An 8,723-nucleotide genomic window follows, 5' to 3' on the forward strand; every position below is an offset into this window, starting at 1 on the left:
TTGATTATTCATTATGTTGTCTTACACTGTGAAAGAACACACTTGTAATTAAAATTATATTATTAATGCGATGGATGATGTTGTTGCTTGTTTACTACTTTACATTGTTGTGGAACATTACATGACGTCCTCCGCCCTAGAACGTTTCCGCCGTTCTCGGTTTTGGGGGTGTGACAGGGTGGACAAGGTGGCTTACTAGTTGGATGTACCAGAGGGGCTCAGTCAGATCCATAACACTTTCCACATTTCTCAGTTACGGAAGTGCTTGGTTGACGATACGGCGGTGGTACCGCTAGATGATATGCAGGTTAACGAGCGCCTGAGCTACATTGAGAGGCTGATAGCGATTCTTAATCGAAGACGAAGGCCTTATGCAACAAGGTGGTATCTTTGGTCAAGGTGCAACGGCACCATCAGAAGGGTTCTGAATGGACTTGGGGACCGGAGTCAGAGATGAGGGAACATTACTCAGATTTGTTTACTTTGGCGAACTTCCAAGAAAAATTCTGATCTAGGTGGGGGAGAATTGTTACACTCGATTCCTGGTAAATTTCTCTCCTAATCCTTTAATTTTCAATTTTGGCAGTTTTGGTCCTTACGCGGGGCATATCTAGATGGTACGCTGGTGTAAGGGGTTAAGTGGAAACAATGTCGCTTGAGGAGAACACTGGGCATACTCTGAGCATAAATGGCATACTCTGAGTATGCAGGGCCTACTCTATCTAAACATAAACCCTAATTCTTAGGGTTTGGACCCTATATACTACACCTTAACCTATGCCACCATTTCATTTCCAACATCCATCATTTGAAATGTTGTTTGTTGAAAACCCTAGCCCCATTATTGCATTTTGAGACCATTGAGTGTGTTTTTGTGTGTTCCAAAGGAAGAAAAAGGTGCTCGTGAAGCTTGGAAGCTTAAAGCAAGCTTAGATCTTGAAGTCTTGCATCCTCCTACATCAGCAGAAGGTATGAAGTCCCCACCTTGATGATTAACTTGTTAGATCTAGCTTGCATGGTGATAATATAAGATTTTCTCCCCAAATTATGACTTTCTTACGCATGGAATGCTATAGAGAAAATGGGTTGTCCTTTTGGACGTTTTCTCTAGGCTTAGAATGGTTAAAAGGTTTTCTTGATCCTTAATTCTTTACCACACATGAGTATAATGTTTTTAGTGGCTTGAGATGTTGGGGTTTTAGTGATTAAGATCTTTAGGGCCATGCTAAACCATTACGTTGGACACTTTATGGTCAAGGACATCATTTGGGACTTGGATCTGTAATTTGGTCGAAAAAGGCTTAGAAATTAAGCCATTAATAACTTAAGAGAATTCATATGCCTACCCTAGGGGTGATAAAAGGTACGTCGTACATATGCGGTTAGACCCCCGACTGTTTTGGTCTCTACCGAGAACACCGAACATAAGATCAAGTACGCTCCGCGTACTGGATTAAGTCGAATCGGCTAGGTTGATTCGATTGGGTTGACCCGTTTAATTTATTGAATTTGACTAATGTTGACCAAAGGGTATTTTGGATAATTTAGTGTTAATTATGGTTGTACTATGAATTGCATAATAGGTGACGAGTAGAGCCGGTATTCGAAGTCGAGACTTATTTCAACTTGTGTTTGGTTTAAAAGGTGAGTTCTCTCAGCATGCCAATGGGTCGAAGGCACTAAGTCCGGTCCATTTGATGAGTTAATTTATCCTAGGATGTAGGATTTCTATGATGCTTTTGTGTGTGATTTGTCTATATATATATATATATATATATATATATATATATATATATATATATATATATATATATATGTTGACATATGAAAGGTTGGATTGAGGCCACACGCCAACAAACCCATATGGATGGGTTGAGACTGGAGGTCAACAAACCCGGTATGGTTGGGTTGAGACTGGATGTCAACAAACCTGGTATGGTAAGGTTGAGGCTACATGACAACAAACTTGGACTTTTTGGTAGACGCTACATGCCAACAAACCCTGGATGGTTGTGTTGAGGTCAAGGACCAACAAACCATGTATGCATGCTAATATTGTATCTATATTATATGTGTGCGGTATTTTGGAAAGCTCACTATGATTTGGCTTAAAATTCGGCTTAAAATTTGGAAAGCTCACTATTTTGGCTTATTATGAATTATTAACAATGTTTTAGTAACTTTTGGGCTTGTGGATTGTGTTTTTACACTGCAATTTGGGATATTACAATTCTATGAGAGAGACGGTCGCTAATGGAACTTTGAAAATTGTTAAGATAGATTCTGCAAATGAGAATGTTGATATTTTGACTAAGTCTTTAGTCAGTTTACAACATGTTTTGTTGGTTAATAAAATTGGTTTAATTGATCGCCTTTCAAAATAAAGTTTTTTTGGTGTTAAGTTTGTGGAGGGGTGTTAATAGTATAGATAAGTTGGTCAAACTTAACATTTGTAAACGTTATAGGCTTGGTTTGTAACTTTTATATAGTGTTTTTGTCATACTTTTTGTTGTATGGGTATATTGTGTATTATGAACAATGCAGGTTTTTATTATCATATTTTGACTAATGCAGGTTTTTATGAACTGGGGCTCATTTAATCGGAAGTTTGTTGGGTTAAGGCGCGGGTCATTATGCTCCATGGTTAATATCCATACCCGAGGTATATATTCTGGAGTATTTGTTCGGATGTGCATAATTCATTTAACAATCACACACAGTTAGAGTTTTTCCTCTTGTTGTTCTCTCTCCATTAGGGTTTTCTGTAATTAAATTCTTGCATTGTTGTTCATATTCTTGAGAGTAGAGTAGGTGAGTGTAGTATAGGTTGATTGTAGTGAGCTTTATGTTGTAAGTTCTTGTGAAACAATTTGGTTCTTAAAGCTTAATGAAAGAACTGATTATGTTTGGATGTGTTTGTGTACTTTCTAAGCATATCGGTTGTATCTTCCAAAAATTCATCAACCCGCCTATAACTTTGTTCACTGTAAGGGTGGAAAGAACTCATATTTCCCAATCCTCTGTTACAGTGGATTGTAATCCATTTAAGACTCGTGGCTCCTCAAATTGTCAAGATCAATCTTACTTATTTAGGTTATCATTTACAAGAAATTCATTATTTTATCCATTCTTGTGTCTTATGTTGAATTTAATCCTTATTTTGAGGTTAGTCTGTAGCGTAAAGGTGAGAATATATTTCATCTTTCATGGGCATTCTAAATTTGACAAATGAGTAATTATGAGTTTGTTTGTTGTTTGATTTAGGGAGCCTACGTTCATTTGGGGACCTGGTTGCATTGTTATTGGCTCTAAAACGATTGCACTTTCAAGAGTATTATAAAATTTTGTGGGCATTGTGTTGATATATTAAGAATGTTCAAAACCGGTGGTTTTCAGATTTGATGACAATGTGGTATGTTCTGAACATTATATTTGAGTCTTAACATGTTCTTCTTTATCATGTCATAATATATCTTAAAATTGCCTTCATTAATTTTTTTTATCTAAAACATTATGGAGTCGGTATTTCAAAACACTTATTCATGATGAAGTTATAATTTAGTAATGTAATTTGATTATTGATTGTATTTTAGTAGGCACACAGTTTTTTTTATTGACCGGTAGCATCGTCTACGAATTGGCATCATGAGAACTATGAGACGCCCAAAATGGTTTGTATGATTTAGTATTTAGCATTTGGTTTGTTCTAACTTTCAGTCAACCTCTTTAAGCTCCAATTTCTAGCAGCTTTTAAGTTTATATATCTTGAATCTCTGATTTAGCTTTTGGTAATTCCTTACTAGGTTTACTTTGATAATCTATGTTTATTATTAGTTGCTTATGAAGTAACTATTTCCAATGTTTCTGCTAGATCTGCTCATTTGCTTATATATTTGTTAAGATAGTCACGATTATCAATAAAGAACTATTAGATTCAACTTTTAATTACCAGGAATGTGTTACTATGAAAGCAACCGTACATGTAAAAGATAAAATATTTTCATTATGTAAAACAATGTAAAATACATTTCAATAAATATGTTAATATTTGTTCGAGGATTGCTTGTTTGGTTGCCTGGGGTGGTATATGCCCCTTGAATTTTTTTGAACGATAATCTTTGTTTGAGTAATGATTTTAATATTTGGGTGATTATGTTTATATTCTTCAGCGTTTTAGTCATAAGTTTTAAATATTGTTATGATCAGATCATCATGCAAACTCAAGTTAGTATCGTCATTTTTTTTATAATGTTAAAAATACCTAAATACATAAACTCATGTTCATTATACCAAAGTTGTCACTTGTTTCCGGTTTTGACTTTTGTGTATGCATTTAGGGTAAACAAAAAAATTTAAGATGTCAATCATTTAAATTAAAGAGATGTAGGTTGTCTTTCTATCTTGAAATAGACTTTTAAAAGCAAAATACTTTTTATTGTAGGAAATATGCGTATTTTTTAATGGAATGTTACGGTCACAGAATGTTAAATTAAAAAAAAAATTAAATTAAATGTAAGATTGTGTGATTTTACGTTACTAATTTGTATTACAATATTTACATAAATTATTTAACTTGATATAAAGAATTGGTAAAAAAAAAAAAAATAACAGAACATTACTAATGTTATAATACTCGGATGTGCAGCTCATCAATCCTTTTAGATAAATAAAGTTATGGGTGGCTTTCGGGGTCCATCATCATGACTACGTTCTGATTTTGTAGAATTCTGACAAGTTTCATTGTTTTAGGTTTCATTATCCCCAACAATCAATTCATATGCATTTTGGTGGCCTTTTCTTCAATTTACTTCTTTGGTAACATCCTCTTCGTTACGAGACGCTCATGTTATGATCCGAATGAAGGTTTTTCTGTAAGATGCCATCTTCTTCTTAATTTTGACACTTGTTATTTTGTGAGAATTTTAAAAATTTTATTTTCCACTTGTCATTTTTTAGGGATTTCCATTTTCTTAAAATTAAATTCTATAAAATTATAATGGATTCTATAAGAAAATAAAATCATCCTATTAATTTGGTAATAAATTTTCATAAATACTTCAAACGATTTACTTTCTTTTGCAAATTTTCAGAAAATTACATTATGTTATATAAAGTATTACATTATAAAATATTTCATATTTATATATTGATATTAAAATTTTATTTTTAATAAACCCGTGTAATACACGGGTCTTATACATAGTTCTTGTATATACGAATTCCAGTTTACTCGTAGCAACTTCGATAAAGAGTCTAACTTTGGTTGTTATTACTTGTTATGCATACACTTAACATGGTGTTGGTAAAGATGATAGTGACACACAGGCAGAGATCATCAAGAAAGCGTATATAATTGGAAGCAAGGAAACACATTCCATGTTAGTGACTGAGATAATGAAACAACTTCAAATATGATCCGGCTAGTGTTTTGGTTATCTTCATTTTGAACCAACTATTTGCTTCAAAATTGCATTACTTTTCTAGGTTTTGAGGGGTTTTCTAGGTTACAAGATAAAGATTTGCACAGAGGAATTTGCATATAAAAACTTATGGGTACATGCAACCTAGAAATCTTTAGCATCCCAAGATTACTATGTAAAAATTTTATTTTCAAAACTATCAAAAACCGTCATTCTTTCATACCAAAATCATCAAGAGGTGATAATGTATAAAATAGACATCAAAGTACAACTCGTTGCCATAAAATGTAGATTACTGCTTGATTCGGTGCGATCATGTCAAGCCCTTCCCTTTCGAACCAGAAGTACCTCAAACCACAAACAAAAAACTATAAGCATAATTCTTAGTGAGTTTCCCCAAAATACCACATACAGAAACATACATATCATTTAGAAACTAAGTTTGGTCTATTTCAACCTTGAGTCCATTTCATCTCCTTCAGTATCTTTCAACCTGTACTTGGTCTATTTCATGCCCTTAGTCTATTTCAACTCCTTCCGTATCTTTCAACCAGTATTGAGTTTATTTCAACCCTACAACTAAGCATATAATAATATCAGCACGAGTCACAAAGACAACAAGCACATACAGGCATATCAGCAAGTATCACAAAGACATTTATAATTCTACAAACACAATTCAGTGGGTCGACATTGGCACCTTCGACCTACAAGTACAATGAAGAGACTCACCTAAATAACGATGATCAATTGTTACTACTCCTACTGCCGCAAATATAGATATTATAAACCACCTATACAGCCATACAAAGAACACTCTTAGCTTTCCTTCCAAAACAAGGAGTTTGACCAAAAGTCAACGCAAGTCAAAAGTCAAAGTCAAGTATCAAACTTGACTCGCCACGTCGTGGCCTTCAAACGACAAAACAGATACATTTCGCTAGTCGCCACGTTGTCACAGCCTTGGTTTCGCCATGGGCCCTGGGTTCAAAGTGTCTTAATGGGTTAAGCTGAATCCTCCAACACCAAAGGTTCCAAAGTCTAGATTTGATCATTTTTACTGTCTAAATGGTTAAAGTTTCCAACTTTATCCCTTCAGACTCACTAAGAGTGTAACACTCCAAAAATCACAATAAGTTTAAAATTTTTAAAACCAACCATTAATCAATATTTTGTACAAAAATAGTCGTTGTTTCAAAAGCATTCTTTAAAATCAGAGTTTTCCCAAGTGCTAAAGACATAAAAACTGGATGTTGTGTATGATCATGCCTTCGCCATTTTTACTGTCTAAATTGTGTATGAAACCACAAACTAAAAATGTAAGGAAAAGATTAGTGAGTTCCCCCAAAGTACTAGAACACTACAACAATCAAGCATAAGGTATGAACAACCAACTTGTCTCGACCGCCTCGCAGGCCTACAACCTATCTAAACCGCTCTACAAGCCTTCGACATAAATGTACCACCTCGCAGCGCTTATAGCCTATCCGAACCGCTCCACGGGCCAGCGACCTGACTGGACCGCCTCACATGGACTACAGCCTATGCGATCATCCCCGAGTGTCTTGTCCTACAACACAAAGCAGGGCCGCCTCAACCCAACACAATAAATCGACATACGTAACAATCAAACATCAACACAGATAATCATTCGTGTCTACTAAACAACAAAGACTATAATATCACTATCCTGGCGAGGATAAATAATCTAATGGGCCGACCTTCATGCCTTCGACCCATGGGTACAGTGAGTAAAACACACTTCATAGTATGACGAATTGCTAAGCAATACACTACTCCAAATACCGTCTCTACAGACCACCTATTCAACATATAGAGACCAAGGATTAATGATAGCTCAAAATACCCTTAAGTCAAACTTGGTCGACCCTGCTCAAAGTCAAAGTGAAACGGTCAAGGAGTCAACTTAGTTCACTCAGCTGAATACGCGGGGCGTACTCAGCTCCTACGTTGGACGTAATCATGCCTTGACTGGAGTCAGGAGTTTGACCACGTACGTGCGGCGTACGCTGGGGTACACACAACGTACGCTCAGAATCTTCTTTTCTCAATAAGATCTTAATGCATTAGGCTCTCACATCCAGATTTCAGATCCAAGGCTAAAATACCACTAAGAGTGATAAGTTTTCCAACTTTTTCAGTTTGCATGTCCATTTAGCTCTTAATACACAAAATCCCAACTTTTTAACACCTTAATACCTTCTAGAGCATGCATGGAGAAAAAACAAGTATCAAGACCCCATTTTTGTGACCCAAGACCCCTCATTAGGTCTGAAAGGACGACTTATTCGACTAAGAGCATGCCATGCTCAAGAATCATCCTATTTGGGACCAAAAATGCCCTAAATGAACTAAACTTCGTCCTCAAAGTCGGTTGTCACTAATTACTCCGGATAATGCTTTTGCATCTTCTCCTCCGGCTCCTAGGTCAACTCGGAGCCTCTCTGATGTTATCACTGAACTTTTACCAAAGGTATATCCTTGTTGCGCAAAATCTTCATCTTTCTTTCCATTATCTCTACCAGCCTCTCAATATAATATCGAATCTTATCGACCTGAATTTCATCCAAAAAGACCACTGCCTCATCATCCAACACGCACTTCCGCAACTACAAAACATGGAAAGTGTTGTGGATCTAACTGAGCTCACTCAGCAAATCCACCTGGTATGCCACCTTGCCTACCCTAGCGATCACACATAATGGTCCAATATACTGAGGAAATAATTTTCCCCTCTTCCTGAAGCATATCACACCCTTCCAAGGTGAGACCTTCAGTAGTACCATATTGTCGACCTGAAACTCCAACTCAGATCGGCGCCAGTATAAATAACTCTTTTTCCGACTCTGATCGGTCTACAATCTCTTCCTGATTTGTTGGATAAGCTCCGTGGTCTGGAGGACTACTTGAGTCCTTCCCATCACTCTGTGACCAACCTCCCCCCAACAAACTGGGGTACGACATCTCCGACCATATAGGAGCTCAAAAGGCGGGCCACCAATGCTGGAGTTGCTAGCTGTTGTTTTAGGAAAACTCCTTAAGAGGTAGGTAGAAATCCCAACTGCCAATAAAATCTATGAAACAAGCCCAAAACATATCCTCCAATGTCTAGATGGTCTGCTCACTCTGGCCGTCAGTCTGCGAATGATATGTAAAGCTTAAATGTAGCCTCATACCCAATTCCTCGTGGAACTTTTGCTAGAATCGGGAAGTGAACCAAACATCTTGGCTTAACACAATGGAAACTGGAACCTCGTGACGAGCAACAATCTCTCGAACATA

The 8,723-nt window shown here is 36.4% G+C and overlaps 1 long non-coding RNA gene across 1 annotated transcript; it reads left to right on the forward strand.

Moving 5' to 3' along the window:
* Positions 1-2,721: 2,721 nt before the first annotated feature.
* Positions 2,722-3,870, forward strand: LOC122195635 (uncharacterized). The gene is made up of 2 exons (XR_006186085.1): positions 2,722-3,093; positions 3,265-3,870. It is a non-coding gene; the product is annotated as an uncharacterized LOC122195635 (long non-coding RNA).
* The last annotated feature ends 4,853 nt before the right edge of the window (positions 3,871-8,723 follow it).

Source organism: Lactuca sativa, chromosome 8 (genome assembly GCF_002870075.4).
Source record: "Lactuca sativa cultivar Salinas chromosome 8, Lsat_Salinas_v11, whole genome shotgun sequence".
Taxonomy (NCBI): domain Eukaryota; kingdom Viridiplantae; phylum Streptophyta; class Magnoliopsida; order Asterales; family Asteraceae; genus Lactuca; species Lactuca sativa.